Raw genomic sequence first — 13,512 nt, 5'->3', positions numbered from 1 at the left:
ATTACAGAGAGACTGACATTCTTCAGCACCCTGTTTGTCCGTGGTGCTGTGTGCTGCCCAGGCTGTCTGTGCCCTAGGCTGTCCTCAGTGCACACAGAATGTCCAGGAGTTGACCATTGTCTCCTTCCTGGCTAAGGGTTATGTGTGGAAGCTCCCCAGAGCAAGATGGGTTCCTGGAAATCCTGGAGTGAGCCTTGCCGTGATCTAGGCTCAGTAGGTGGTGTGGCACAGTGTAGTGCCAAGATAAACCATGGAATCACAGAATACCAGTGTGCTGGGGCTTGGATGGGACCTCTGGAGATCATCTGGTCCAACTCCCCTGCTAAAGCAGCTTGCCCACAGAAGGATGCCGAGGATCACAATGTCCAGGTGTGTTTGGAATCTCTCCAGAGAAGGAGACTCCAGACCTTTGGGCAGCTTAGCCTAGAGCTCTGGCACCCTCAAAGCGAAGAATTCTCTCCTCCTGCTCAGATGGAAATTCCAGATGGGTTCCAGTTTGTGCGTATTGTCCCTCCTTGTGTTGCTGGACACCAATGAGGAGTCTGGCCCCATCCTATTGCCCTTTAGCTCTTGCTGAGTATTAAGAAGATCTGCTCTCAGACTGCTCTTCTGCAGGCTGAACAGCCCCAGATCTCTCAGCCCTTCCTCATAAGAGATAGTTCTACATGTATTCATAGAATCATAGAATCAACCAGGCTGGAAGAGACCTTCAGTTCTACTTCTCTTTGATGGGGACACCAGGTGCTTCTACCACAGCTACCTTCCACCTGTGTAGCTTAGCAGCAGTATCCTTCCCACAGCCTTATCATTTCTGACCCTACTCTCCTATTCTCCTTGGGAGGATTGAAAACAGTCAATAAAACCTTTTAAAACTTACCTCCTGGCAGGATCCTCCTCTGTGTCGCATCAGGTCACTTCTGGTGCCACAGTCACCAACACAGCCCTGTGGCAGGTCTTTTCTGCATGGAGGCTGCACAGCAGTGTCAGTGTCTCCCCAGCTTGCAGTGCAGACAGAGGCTGAAGCAGTGCACTGAGTTGTCAGGGAGCTGTGCTCTCAGGGCTCTGTCCACACTAAGAGCCACCTCCTGACTGCAGTGGTGAGAGGTTGAGCAGTGTTTTCACATGTCAAAATGCTCCAAAAGAAAAGCAGATCAGGAATTGCATGCCTTGGACCTTGAAGGGGAATGCAGCTTTTTGTAAAGAGCACCAAAATTCTTTCCCCCTTTTTTTTCTAGCATTAGTTTGTCCCTTAATTAATTAATTTAGCCCAACCATTTGGGACACAGGAAATGTGATGCATCAGTGTTTTATTCAAGTCCTGATCCAAAGCCAGTTGACAGCAGAGGTTCTCCAAAGGCAACTCATTTTTACTCTCATTATTACAGAAAAAAAAGGGGGGTGCTTTTCACCACAGAAAAAGAAATACCCCCCCCCACCCCCAGCAGATTTAAAATGCTCAAATTCACTTAGCCAAAGGGAAGACACAATCCTTCCAGCCAAGTGCAAAAGGGCAGAATTTAATCCAAGCAGAAAGGTTAAGAAAGATGAAGAAAGAATTGCCTTCCCCTGTTTATTCACTGCTACTGGGCAATCATCTAATTTTCAGTCTCACGTCTCTATTTCAGACCACATATGGCAGTAATATTGGATCTTCCCCATCGCAGCCTAACCATGACTAAACAGCTTGATGAATGTCATGCATCTTATCATCATACATGCATATTTTTAAATGTAATTCACTTTTGAGCTGCACCCTTGTGCAGTGGTGAATGAAAACAGTTAAGATTTCTTCCACTGCCTGCCTTTAAATGTATTAAACAGCCCTGCTGTCAATACATTATATTCTTGTACAATGATAATAGCCCAAAAAACTAAGAGGCCTTGTCAGGAATTGCAGTTGTCACAGTTTGATGCAAATGATTTTACTTGGTGTTCATCTGCTGCACAATCATCTCATAATCTGGATATACATCACAGCATGACATGTAAATTTCCTGCTACTCTGCTTTCATTTCCAGAGGCAGCAATCAAATGAAAACCATTCAACCTCACCAAAATGTATAAATAATTTTCATTCAAACATATTAACAGTCAAAATATGAGAATTTATCACAAGGCACTATGCCTTTTAAGAAGCAATAAAGACTTTACTTTTTAAGCATATTTCTACTTAGAAAAGTACTAGGAACAGTAACTTGCAATTTTAAAAGAGGATTTAAAAGTCCAGGCAGAACATGTCACAAGATGACTTCAAACATTAAGGGTCTGGATGCTGCTTTGCTGCAAGTACTGCCTGGAAGAAAATAGCCTAGGAAAGGGTTGGGGAAAAGGGGAGCACAGTTTTGCTTCTGAGGAATACTATTCTAATGGCTATTTGCTCCCCAATTTTTTCCCCATAAAATAAACACAAGACTTCAGATACAAAGAACAGGAAACAAAATACTGTGCCCCAAAATCTGATGAGATGAGAATGAAGATTTAGGTTAGGTCATCATTTTCGTTCATACTCTAGATTAGCTTTTCATAGAATCAATCAGTGGAAGGGACCACAAGGACAATATAGTTCCAACCCCCCTGCCAGGGGTTAATTTAGTTGTTTTAAGCAGTATTTCATTTTCCTATTGATCACCATTGACACTGGCACAGGTTGCCCAGGGAGGTTGTGGCTGCTCCCTCCCTGGAGGTGTTCGAGGCCAGGCTCGATGAGGCCTGGAGCAACCTGGTCTAGTGAAAGGTGTCCTTGCCTATGGGAGGGGCGTTGGAACTAGATGATCTTTAAGGTCCCTTCCAAACTAAATCATTCTATGAATCTACAAACCATCCATTTTTAAAGGGGCTTTACAGGGATGAAGACCCCCCCCAAAAAGACCTTGTTTCAAATTCACCCCAGGAAATTCAACAATAGCACACAAGGATTAGATTGAATTCCAGACCCATCAGTGCCAGCTGTCAATCCTCTCCTTCCTATTGAAAATAACCACAGAGGAAGGGACCTATTGCTTGGTGGTGATGCTGAGCAGGAGATGCAAGCCTGGCAGCATCTCCCAGCTGGGTGGATCTGCTGAAGTGGAGGCTGGCTCTTTCAGCAGCAAATGGCTTCAAAAGCCATCCAGAGCTTCGTGGTGCCACAGGACTGCCACTTCCACCACTCCCAGCATGTTGGTAGAGGTCTTTGTTGTTGGTCCTGCTTTTAGAAGAGATGTTGAGATGCTTGGCTCTGGATCTGTCTGCCAGAGCAGGTGCTGTGGTCAGGAATAGGCAGGACCCAAACCAGAAGAGAGGTGCCTGAAGGAAATTCAGCAGCTCCTTGCCCCTTGTTTTCATTCCGTGTGTCTGTGGTTCAGTGATTGGTTTGGACTCAGTTAAGCTGAGTAGGCTCTTGGCTGGCTCAGTCACAGAGTCACAGGATTTCTCAGATTGGAAAAGACCTTCAAGATCATCAAGTCCAATCACTGACAAGTCCTTGACTAAAGCAAATCCCTCAGCACAACATCTAATCACTATGAATCACTATGTTTGGAAAGGACCACCAGCATCATGGCTTCACAGAGAGAAAGCAGCCAACAACTTCAGTACTGCAGGACTGGCATTTTCAGTAGTCCCAGTGAGGAGCAGTGCTGGTGGTTACTGGGTGCTACAGAACCTCTGTCTGCCACACACAGGGCACAGCACCCTCTGGCCACGAGGCAGGTCTACCCTTGCTGTGCAGCATCTTCTAGGTAAAGCCCAAAGTGGGGCTTGTGTCAAGGATACAACAGAACAAGGAGACACAGTCTCAAGTTGTGCCAGGGCAGGTCTAGGCTGGCTGTTAGGAGGAAGTTGTTGGCAGAGAGAGTGATTGGCATTGGAATGGGCTGCCCAGGGAGGTGGTGGAGTTGCTGTCCCTGGAGGTGTTGAAGCAAAGCCTGGATGAGGCATTTAGTGCCATGGTCTGGTTGATTGGCTAGGGCTGGGTGCTAGGTTGGACTGGCTGAGCTTGGAGGTCTCTTCCAACCCGGCTGATTCTATGCCATACCCAGCCACTGCATCTGGCAATCTTCTGCCATGCTGCCTGCGTAGCATTGTGGTGCCAAGATCTGCCATTTTCTGGAAGACCTCAGAAACAGTAATTATCCTGGTTTTCCAAAACACCTCCAGCATCTGTAGAGCTGCAGACAGGAGAGCCTGGTTTTACCTCAGGGGAAGAAAAGGCAACCTCACTGACTGCAGGCAGGATTCACAAAAAGCAATTAAAAAAGACTTCTAAAATTCCTCCATCTCTCCTTGTTCTCAGTGCTGGAGCTAATAACATTACAAAGAGACTGAAATTCTTCAGCACCTTGTTTGTCCGTGGTGCTGTGTGCTGCCCAGGCTGTCTGTGCCCTAGGCTGTCCTCAGTGCACACAGAATGTCCAGGAGTTGACCATTGCCTCCTTTCTTTGCTAAGGGTTATGTGTGGAAGCTCCCCAGGGCAAGGTGGGCTCCTGGAAATCCTGGAGTGAGCCTTGCCTTGATCTAGGCTCAGTAGGTGGTGTGGCACAGTGTCGTGCCAAGATAAACCATTCTATGATAGGTAAAATCAGTCTCCATTTATTTCTAAAATGACCATTTTCAGTTCCTATCAGCAGCAGGATGGTCCAGCTTCCCATGCTACACCTCCATCTCACTGGCTCCACTCTTCTGCTCAAATCCATTCCCTCCTGGGAGTTACTGAGATCCTCAGAGCTGGCCACTTGCGGAGGAGTGAGAACAATCCTCTGCATAGCCAAGCAATGCAGGAAAATCATAGAGTCATAGAATCAGCCAGGGTTGGAAGGGACCACCAGGATCACGTAGTTCCAACTCCTCTGCCATGGGCAGGGACACCCTACCCTAGATGATAGAATCACAGAATTATAGAATCAAGCAGGTTGGAAGAGAGCTCCAAGCTCATCCAGTCCAACCTAGCACCCAGCCCTGGCCAATCAACCAGACCACGGCACAAAGTGCCCCATCCAGGCTTTGCTTCAACATCTCCAGGGATGGTGACTTCACCACCTCCCTGGGCAGCTCATTCCAATGTCTGGGCTCCCCAGTTCATAGAATTTGAATCATAGAATCAACCAGGTTGGAAGAGAGCTCCAAACTTATCCAGTCCAACCTAGCACCCAGCCCTGGCCAATCAACCAGACCATGGCACTAAGTGCCCCATCCAGGCTTTGCTTGAACACCTCCAGGGACGGTGACTCCACCACCTCCCTGGGCAGCCCATTCCAATGCCAATCACTCTCTCTGCCAACAACTTCCTCCTAACATCCAGCCTAGACCTGCCCCTGGCACAACTTGAGACTGTGTCCCCTTGTTCTGTTGCTGCTTGCCTGGGAGAAGAGACCAACCCCACCTGGCTACAGCCTCCCTTCGGGTAGTTGTAGGCAGCAACAAAGGCTGCTTTCTTGTTCTTCCTAATGGTGATGCTGGAAAAAACTATTGCTGCCTCCCTCAAAATGGGGTGATTTTTTTGAGCAAGAGGTAAAAACTGCTAAGGTGACAGTTTTCCCATTTCTCCAGTGAGTGTGTCTGAGGAAGTAGAAGTGCAATAACCTGGGGTACAGCAGGCTCAGCCATTTGAAATAAAACTTTGCAGTACTAATGTTTTTGTAACTGCTTTCATATTGTAATGATATTTTTCCAAGCACTGGTTTTATTTGATCTTAAATACCTTTTTGGGAAAGTCCAGTGAGCTGACTCTAATAAAATCATGCTATTGAAAAAAGGTTTAAGTGGAATGTTCAGAATAAATTACAAAACTGCATGCAAGAATACCAGCTAGTGCTGCAATAAAAAGCTGGAAATGAGGATTCTTGCAATATATTTTAAAGAAGTAGTATACTTCTTTTTTTCTTCTTCTTCTTCTTCTTCTTCCTTCATTTTTTTTTCTTTCTCACAGCATGTTTCATAATAGAAAGCCTCCACAACCTGAAAGAGGGTGAATGATTAACCAATGAATAAACTACCAAAGAAGGTTAGGATCATAGAATGGTTTAGCTTGGAAGGGAACTCGAGGATCATCCAGTTCCAACCCTCTGCCCTAGGCAGGGGCACCTCCCACTAGAACAGGTTGCTCAAGGCCTCATCCAACCTGGCCTTCAACACCTCCAGGGAGGTTGTGGAGCACAGAAGCACCCAATGTGATCAAAGATCAAAGATCACATTGGGTGACTCTGTGCTCCACAACCTCCCTGGGCAACCTGTGCCAGTGTCTCACCACCCTCACTGCAAAGAACCCTTTCCTAACATCTAGTTTGCATCTCCCCTCTGCCAGTTTAAACCCACTACCCCTTGTCCTGTCATTACAAGACCTTGTCCATAGTCCCTCCCCAGCGTTCCTGTAGGTCCCCTTCAGACACTGGAAGGCCACTCTAAGGTCTCCTCAAAGCCTTCTCTTCTCCAGGCTGCAGAGCCCCAACTCTTGTATCCTGTCCTCATAGCAGAGCTGCTGCAGCCCTCTGAGCATCTTCATGGCCTTCCTCTGGACTTGCTCTAACAGTTCCATGTCCTTCTTGTGCTGGGGTCTCCAGAACTGCACACAGGACTCCAAGTGGGGTCTGACATAAAAAACCCTTGATTTCCTCACCCCCCCAAGGTAATATATTTCACAGCATTTTCAATAACTTTGGGGAGATAATAGGAAAAAAGTAATTCTGTTCCATTTTGCTGTAGAAAAATAACTAAATGACATCATGCTTAGACTGTTGGATTTCACACACACACAGACCCTTTGTATCAGGAGCTGGTGTCAAGAAAATGACATAGATGTTTTTCCTCCATGCTCTGGAAGGTCTTGAAGAGTCCATAAGAGTATCCCAGAATCTAACCAAGGTTTTTCATCAGATTCCTGTGTCCTGTAAATCAGGCAGTTGAATTCCTGTGATTGCATCTAGCTCTAGAGCAGAGCAGGATTCACCTCCAGACAAGCATCATTTGCCTTTCTGTTTGACTTCTGCTAGGCATCACAAGAGAACTAAGGAAGACTTTTCCAGTTGTGACACATCTGTGTTTTGAATTGCACAGTCTGAATGCTTCTCTGAAGATGTTTAAGAGCAACCTGGTCTAGTGGGAAGTGTCCTTGCCCGTGCTTGGAACTAGATCATCTTTAAGGTCCCTTCCAGATCGATCCATTCTGTGGTTCTATGAAGCACAAGCCAAACTAGGACTTGTAGAGAGGTTGGTCACCCCATGCAGATGGTGTTTTGGAGCAAAAGACATGGCAGAATCTTGATGAATCTGTTTAAGCACCTACAGAGCACTACAAGTGTCCTCTCAGGTGCTCACCCTCTTGCTGGATGTACAGGAAAGCTTGTCAGGATTGCCCACATGACATGCTTGTTCCACCAGCACATAAGCTGTTCTCTTTTAGCTGCACCAACTTTGCAGCAGCCTGAGAGGCAAGGGTAGGACATCTCTGCAGTCCTGGCTGACCCTTCAGCCTGGGGGTGATAGCCTGCAAGACAGCTCATCCAGTCTAGCTGCTGCCCTGATTGAGTGGAGGTGTCAACTGGAGCAGCAAGCTTTAAAGAGGGTTTTGATGGAGGACAGTGTTGCAGATGACAGTGTGACAGGCTGCAAGGAAGGATGTGTGCTTAAATATTAATCCACAGCAGCTATCATGCCACTGCTGATACGTTCCTTTCCTTTTTAAGAACTTCACATGAGCAAGTGACTTGTTGCCTTGTTATACTCTTCTACTTAGACTCTCTGTGGCATCCATGTAGAGGATGTCTGTTCAGGAAGAGAGAAGCAAAGCGAAAGGACCCAAACGAACAGCTCTTAGCCAAAGCTTCTTTTTCATATGCCAGCTCTCCTCGAGCAGAGGAGATGTTGTTGTCAGAGGTCACCTGGAAATCCCTCCTGTCTGCAGTTCCATGCACTATGAGGAGCAATAAGGCTTGGATACTTGCTCAGCTCTGCTGACTTTTGACTTCTGGGCTGTCCATCAGCCCAATCTTCAGACAGAAACCAGAAAAATATCTTCTCTCTCTCTTTTAATTACAGCTTAATCTGGGGCCTACTCAAAGCTGATGAACTTTCCTGTACCTCAGTGCCTTCAGCACAAAACTTAGATCCTCTTTGTTCTTCATGGCTTTCTGAAGCTTGCTCAAACATCTCCCAGCAAGTGCAGGTGAAAAGGAGTAAGTTAGGCCAAGATTGTTCCCTTCCACCTTGCAGGAAGAGGTCTTCATACTTCCAGCACACCTTTCAACCTGGACATCCACCTGGTCATCTTATGGTTGAACTTGGTGCTCAAAGGTCTTGTCTGATCAAAACTATTCTAAGATTCCACCACTTTGAGTCTGACCTCTGCCACCCTCTTTAACAGGCTCTTACATGAGTGCAGTCTTCTCTAAAATCATGCTCCTTGCTACAGTGACATCAGAATTCAAGCAGAACCTCGGTGTGATTACCTGGCCAGTTAGCTGCACGCCGGTAGGGTGCGATGGTTAATGGAGCAGAGCTGGGAAGAAGGATTAAACAAAGACCTGGAGCATAAGTCCTGAGTGAGAAGTGAAAGCAGAAAGCTGGAAGCTCTGGATTCAGGGTGTTGTAGGATGTGCTACAACTGATGCTACAAGGTCCTTCAGAATGGGTGCTTATCTATTGCAGGGTTTTGCTGCCTACTCATTGCGAATTAGTTTGGTCAGAGCCACATAAAATCACAATTCAGAAGTCCACCATTGTAAGAAAGCATGGAATCAAACTAAGCTGATGAGCCAGCAGTCCTGCTTGGGCCAAAACATGGCTCCAGGTGATAAGATCATATTTACTGGCACTGCTCAAGCAATGTAAAATGCTTTTTGGGTTGTGCAGCATCACCACTGGCTCTAGCATCAGCCACCCATGACTGGCCCAGTTAACCTGTGTATCTGTCTGTTACTCACGAGGGATAGCCAAGCAGAAACACCAGCACAACAGGAGAGCTAAATTCTGTTCTCACATGCCTACATTTGTGTTCCAATATTTAGAATCAAGGTTGTGTGGCAGAGAGTACACAAATCTAGCAAGCCCATTTAAAGGCAAAACTAATAACAACAGAAAAAATAGATGATCAGGTTTACTGTTGGAGTGAGGAGGGAGACTGGCCTCTTCTCCCAGGTACCAAGTGGTAGGATGCAACTCAAGTTGTACCAAGGAAGGTTTGGGTTGGATACTAGGAAAAATGACTTCACCAAGAGGGCCATCAGGCACTGGAACAGGCTGCCCAGGGAACTGGTGGAGTTCCCCATCCCTGGAGGTGTTTAAAAGACATTTGGCTGAGTAGCTTAGGGACATGGTCTAAGAGCTGTGTACAGAGAGGTGTTATGTTATGGCTGGACTTGATGATCATAAGAGTCTTTTCCAACCACATAGAATCATAGAATGGTTCATGTTGCAAGGGACCTCAAGGATCATCCAGTTCCAACCCCCTGCCATAGGCAGGGACACCTCCACAGTTCTGGGGTTCTCTGTGACATGTCAGATCCATGTTTCACTGTGGCTCTGTGTGAGGCTGGAGCCCATGAATCCAGACCCGACTTCCACTATTGCTGCTTTCCCTAAGTTGATTATTTTCTCTTTCCAAGAAGTGGATGATATTTATTTCCTTGGCTAATCAGAGAATTCTAAGACTGATTGATAAAATAGGCAGCAAGCAGCCTAGCTAATAAAATAGTTGCTCAGAACTCTTTGGAGGCTTGGCAAACACCATGCAGCTGCTGAGCTCTGGCCAAAGCACATTCAGTGGGGTGCTTTAGCAGGTTTTGCAGGAGTTACTGACATTTCCTAGCAGGTTTTGCAGGACTTACTGACATTTCCTTCTGTTAGGGTTCTGAAAGATGTCACAAAGTCTGGCAGCTGTTGTCATCATCATCCCTTTCTCAGCTTCTGGGGTGCACTCTGCTGTTTATCATAAGAAAACAAAACCCACCCACAAACCAAACATCAAAACAGTTCCTATGGTTTTCTTCTGCCCAGTTTCTAGCCGTCACAATGAAGAAGTGTCCCTTTTGTGTTAACAAGTACCAGTAAGGTGCTTGCTCTGACCACACACAGAAGCACCAAAGGAGAGCCTATACATCGCAATGTAAATTAGCCACGCAGTGATTTAGGCAACAAACCTGAAACCCCAAAAGATTTCAGGTCAAATCTTCCTTCTACTTCTAAAATCAGCTAAATCTGGATTTATATAGGTGTCACTGAGACCCTGACTGGCACTTCTGATCTACCAGACAAGGGAAATTAGCCGTCTTATCGAGACAAATGGCTCTGGTGTGGTCAGCGTTAGACAGAGATGTAGCTGCTGAGAATGAAGGCAGCAGGCAGGGAATTCACAAGTGGAAGGAGCATAGATCCCTTGGGCTTCCAGAACTGGAGAGGCAGGAAGGGAAAAATAGTGTTTGGCTTAACAAAGGGCCCTCCTTCATTCCTTGTACAAGGGCACATGCCACTGATGGGGCTGCGGGAGAGGAAAGAAGGTGAGTATTTGCAGAAGTTAGTGAGGTCCTGTGGCATTAAATGCCAATCAGGAGCCAGGGAGAGTCCTTCAGGTGTGTTTGTAGCACTCAAAGCTGTCATCCAAGCAACTGGACCCAATCATGATTTTTCTATCAGCTAATCTTGGTGCCTAGAATGTCTAAAACCTGAAGGCATTTCTTTCCTTAAGGAACTGACTGCTTCTATATGGACATGGAGGCTCTAACCCCACTCACACACTGAGCACTCCACTTTCACCCTGTGGGTAGGTAGCTAAGAGGACCTAACATATGGCACTGTGCCCAGTGGCAGACCAAGGCACCAAAATGCTCTGTGCTGTAATTTGAACTGTGTGGTGTCCTTGTGGGCTTGGGTCTGAGCCTTCTGGCTTTGCATGTCCAAATTTTGAGTAGAAACAATAGTGAGTTGGGCTCCATCTGGAATCATGGAGACTGCTCAAAGTAGGACTGTCTTAAAAGTCCAGAAAGAAATGGCTTTGGGTGTCTGGAAGACTCTGATTTATCAGATCCTCCTTGAGGTTTCTCTTGCAGCTGCTCCAAACAGCCCCCAGATGATGTCTGAGTCGCTGTCCCTGGAGGTGTTCAAGCAAAGCCTGGCTGAGGCACTTAGTGCCATGGTCTAGTTGACTGGACAGGGCTGGGTGATAGGCTGGACTGGATGATCTTGAGGTCTCTTCCAACCTGGTTGATTCTATGATTCTATGAAGCTCTTTACTCCATGGTGAAGTACTTCATATTTCTACCAGGGCATGAATCCTCAGTTTCTTGGAGGGAGATGGGAAGGGATGGGAATTTGAAATGCTGCACTTTGAGTCTTTGATGGACAAGTTCCACAAAGCAAACCTCTGAGTGCCAAGAAGCAATTTTCTTCACGGAGCAGCCCTGCAATGTCCAATTCTAACTCAGACATTTTTTTTTAATGGGAAATAAATACATACTCCACAAATTGTAATGATCACTCATATTTTTATTTCAGTAGCTTAAATATTTTTCTTTCAACTCTAGGAGGGGAAAGAGGTGGCACTTTGCATACTGCTATCCCCCAAATTTCCTGCTGTGTGATTTGGACGCTCCAGCAAGATTTTGCTGCATTACAAGTTGCAATCACCAAGGAGTCCACCTGTCCTGAAGACCAACACTGTTGCCTTCTGCCTAGTTAATCCAGGTAAGCAGGATCTTGCATCCATGCAGAGCCACCATTGACTTGAGTGAGATCTGTCAGGCAATGAAACCTTCACCACATCATTTCCATTGCAGCACGAGACTGCCCAGGCAGTGTCTTTAATAAGTATCATCCAACACTGCTGTAGTAGATTTGTGAGAAAGAGCAAGTCCAGAAGAGGGCCACAAAGATGCTCAGAGGGTTGGAGCAGCTAGGGGGGTGGGGAAATCAAGGGGGTTTTATTTCAGACCCCACTTGGAGTCCTGTGTGCAGTTCTGGAGCCCCCAACACAAGAGGGACATGGAACTGTTAGAGCAAGTCCAGAGGAGGGCCACAAAGATGCTCAGAGGGCTGCAGCAGCTCTGCTGTGAGGACAGGCTACAAGAGCTGGGGCTCTGCAGCATGGAGAAGAGAAGGCTTTGAGGAGAACTTAGAGTGGCCTTCCAGTATCTGAAGGGGACCTAAAGGAAGGCTGGGGAGGGACTATGGACGAGGTCTTGTAATGACAGGACAAGGGGTAGTGGGTTTAAACTGGCAGAGGGAAGATGCAAACTAGATGTTAGGAAAGGGTTCTTTGCAGTGAGGGTGGTGAGACACTGGCACAGGTTGCCCAGGGAGGTTGTGGAGCACAGAGTAATCCAATGTGATCTTTGATCTTTGATCACATTGGGTGCTTCTGTGCTCCACAACCTCCCTGGAGGTGTTGAAGGTCAGGTTGGATGAGGCCATGAGCAACCAGTTCTAGTGGGAGGTGTCCCTTCCTATGTCAGGGGGTTGGAACTGGCTGATCTTTGAGGTCCCTTCCAACCTAAACCATTCTGTGTGAGTTTTTTAACCTGCAGAAAGCTCTCAGCTGTCCTTGAAAACTCAGGGAGCTTTGATATCCTCCTCCAAGGGCATTTCTGCATTTCTGAAGCCCAGAATTTAGTTTTATTGGGTGATATGGTATAATAATGAAACCAGTATCCCAGCACTGGAGTGTTGGGAGTGTGCAGGGAGCAGTATTTATATACCCCTAGCCAGACCTAACTTACCATAGGTGGTCAGATTTATATCTGATTTCACACAGCAAGCCCTGCTAGTCTTAAGTTATGCCATAACTGCTGGATGTGAAACATGCTCATGTGCACACAGTTCAGCAAAAGTTAATTATTAAAGTTGCATAATGAAGCACATTTAAGTTAGAAAAACATATTGAAGTTTTCTGGGTGATGCTATTTTGACTCACTTCTGCCTTAGTCAGTGCCTGCTATCATTGTTTCATCACCTTACTGTGGATCTTCCATAGGATGCCTGCCTGAGGCAATATTTAACTTGCTCTGGAGGTGACTTGGAAATATTTTATAGGTTGCACTCGAGGATCTTGAAGTTCTTTTCCAACCTGGTTAGTTCTGTGATTCTGTTCAGGGTTCTTGAATATGTACCCTGAATAATGTTCTATTTGTTCAGGTTTTGATCTTTTTGGAAACATTTGTGAGGTTTTTTTTTCTCCAGAAGAAAACTAAGTGGAACAAACTCTGGTACTTCAGCATGTGGTATCCCACCAGTGGGTATGTGGAGCATCAGCAGGTGAATCCCTGAAGTCTACCACACAAAGCAGAGAAAACTGGTCTAATAGTAACTTGTCAGCATCCACCCAGAGCAGCATCAGGGCAATTATAGTATCCAGAGTATTTCCTTGTAAGAAAGAGGTGACCAGACAGACATTTCAGATCTTGACTTAAGATCTAGGGAAAAGTTTGTTCCAGTGGGCCACACTTTTCTGACTCCAGGCAGAAACACTTAGAATCATAGAATCAGCCAGGTTGGAAGAGACCTCCAAGCTCAGCCAGTCCAACCTAGCACCCAGCCCTGGCCAATCACCAG

General features: G+C 46.3%; 1 long non-coding RNA gene across 2 annotated transcripts in view; it reads left to right on the top strand.

Moving 5' to 3' along the window:
* Positions 1-13,512, top strand: part of LOC135177823 (uncharacterized) — a 111,714-nt gene that overhangs the window by 80,183 nt on the left and 18,019 nt on the right. For both annotated transcript variants that reach the window (XR_010303173.1, XR_010303171.1), the window contains exon 4: positions 11,490-11,649. This is a non-coding gene — a long non-coding RNA (uncharacterized LOC135177823). The remainder of the gene's footprint in view (positions 1-11,489; positions 11,650-13,512) is intronic.

Source organism: Pogoniulus pusillus, chromosome 8 (assembly GCF_015220805.1).
Source record: "Pogoniulus pusillus isolate bPogPus1 chromosome 8, bPogPus1.pri, whole genome shotgun sequence".
Taxonomy (NCBI): domain Eukaryota; kingdom Metazoa; phylum Chordata; class Aves; order Piciformes; family Lybiidae; genus Pogoniulus; species Pogoniulus pusillus.
Note: the sequence above shows the minus strand (reverse complement) of the source record. Positions and strands in the feature narration are given on the sequence as shown.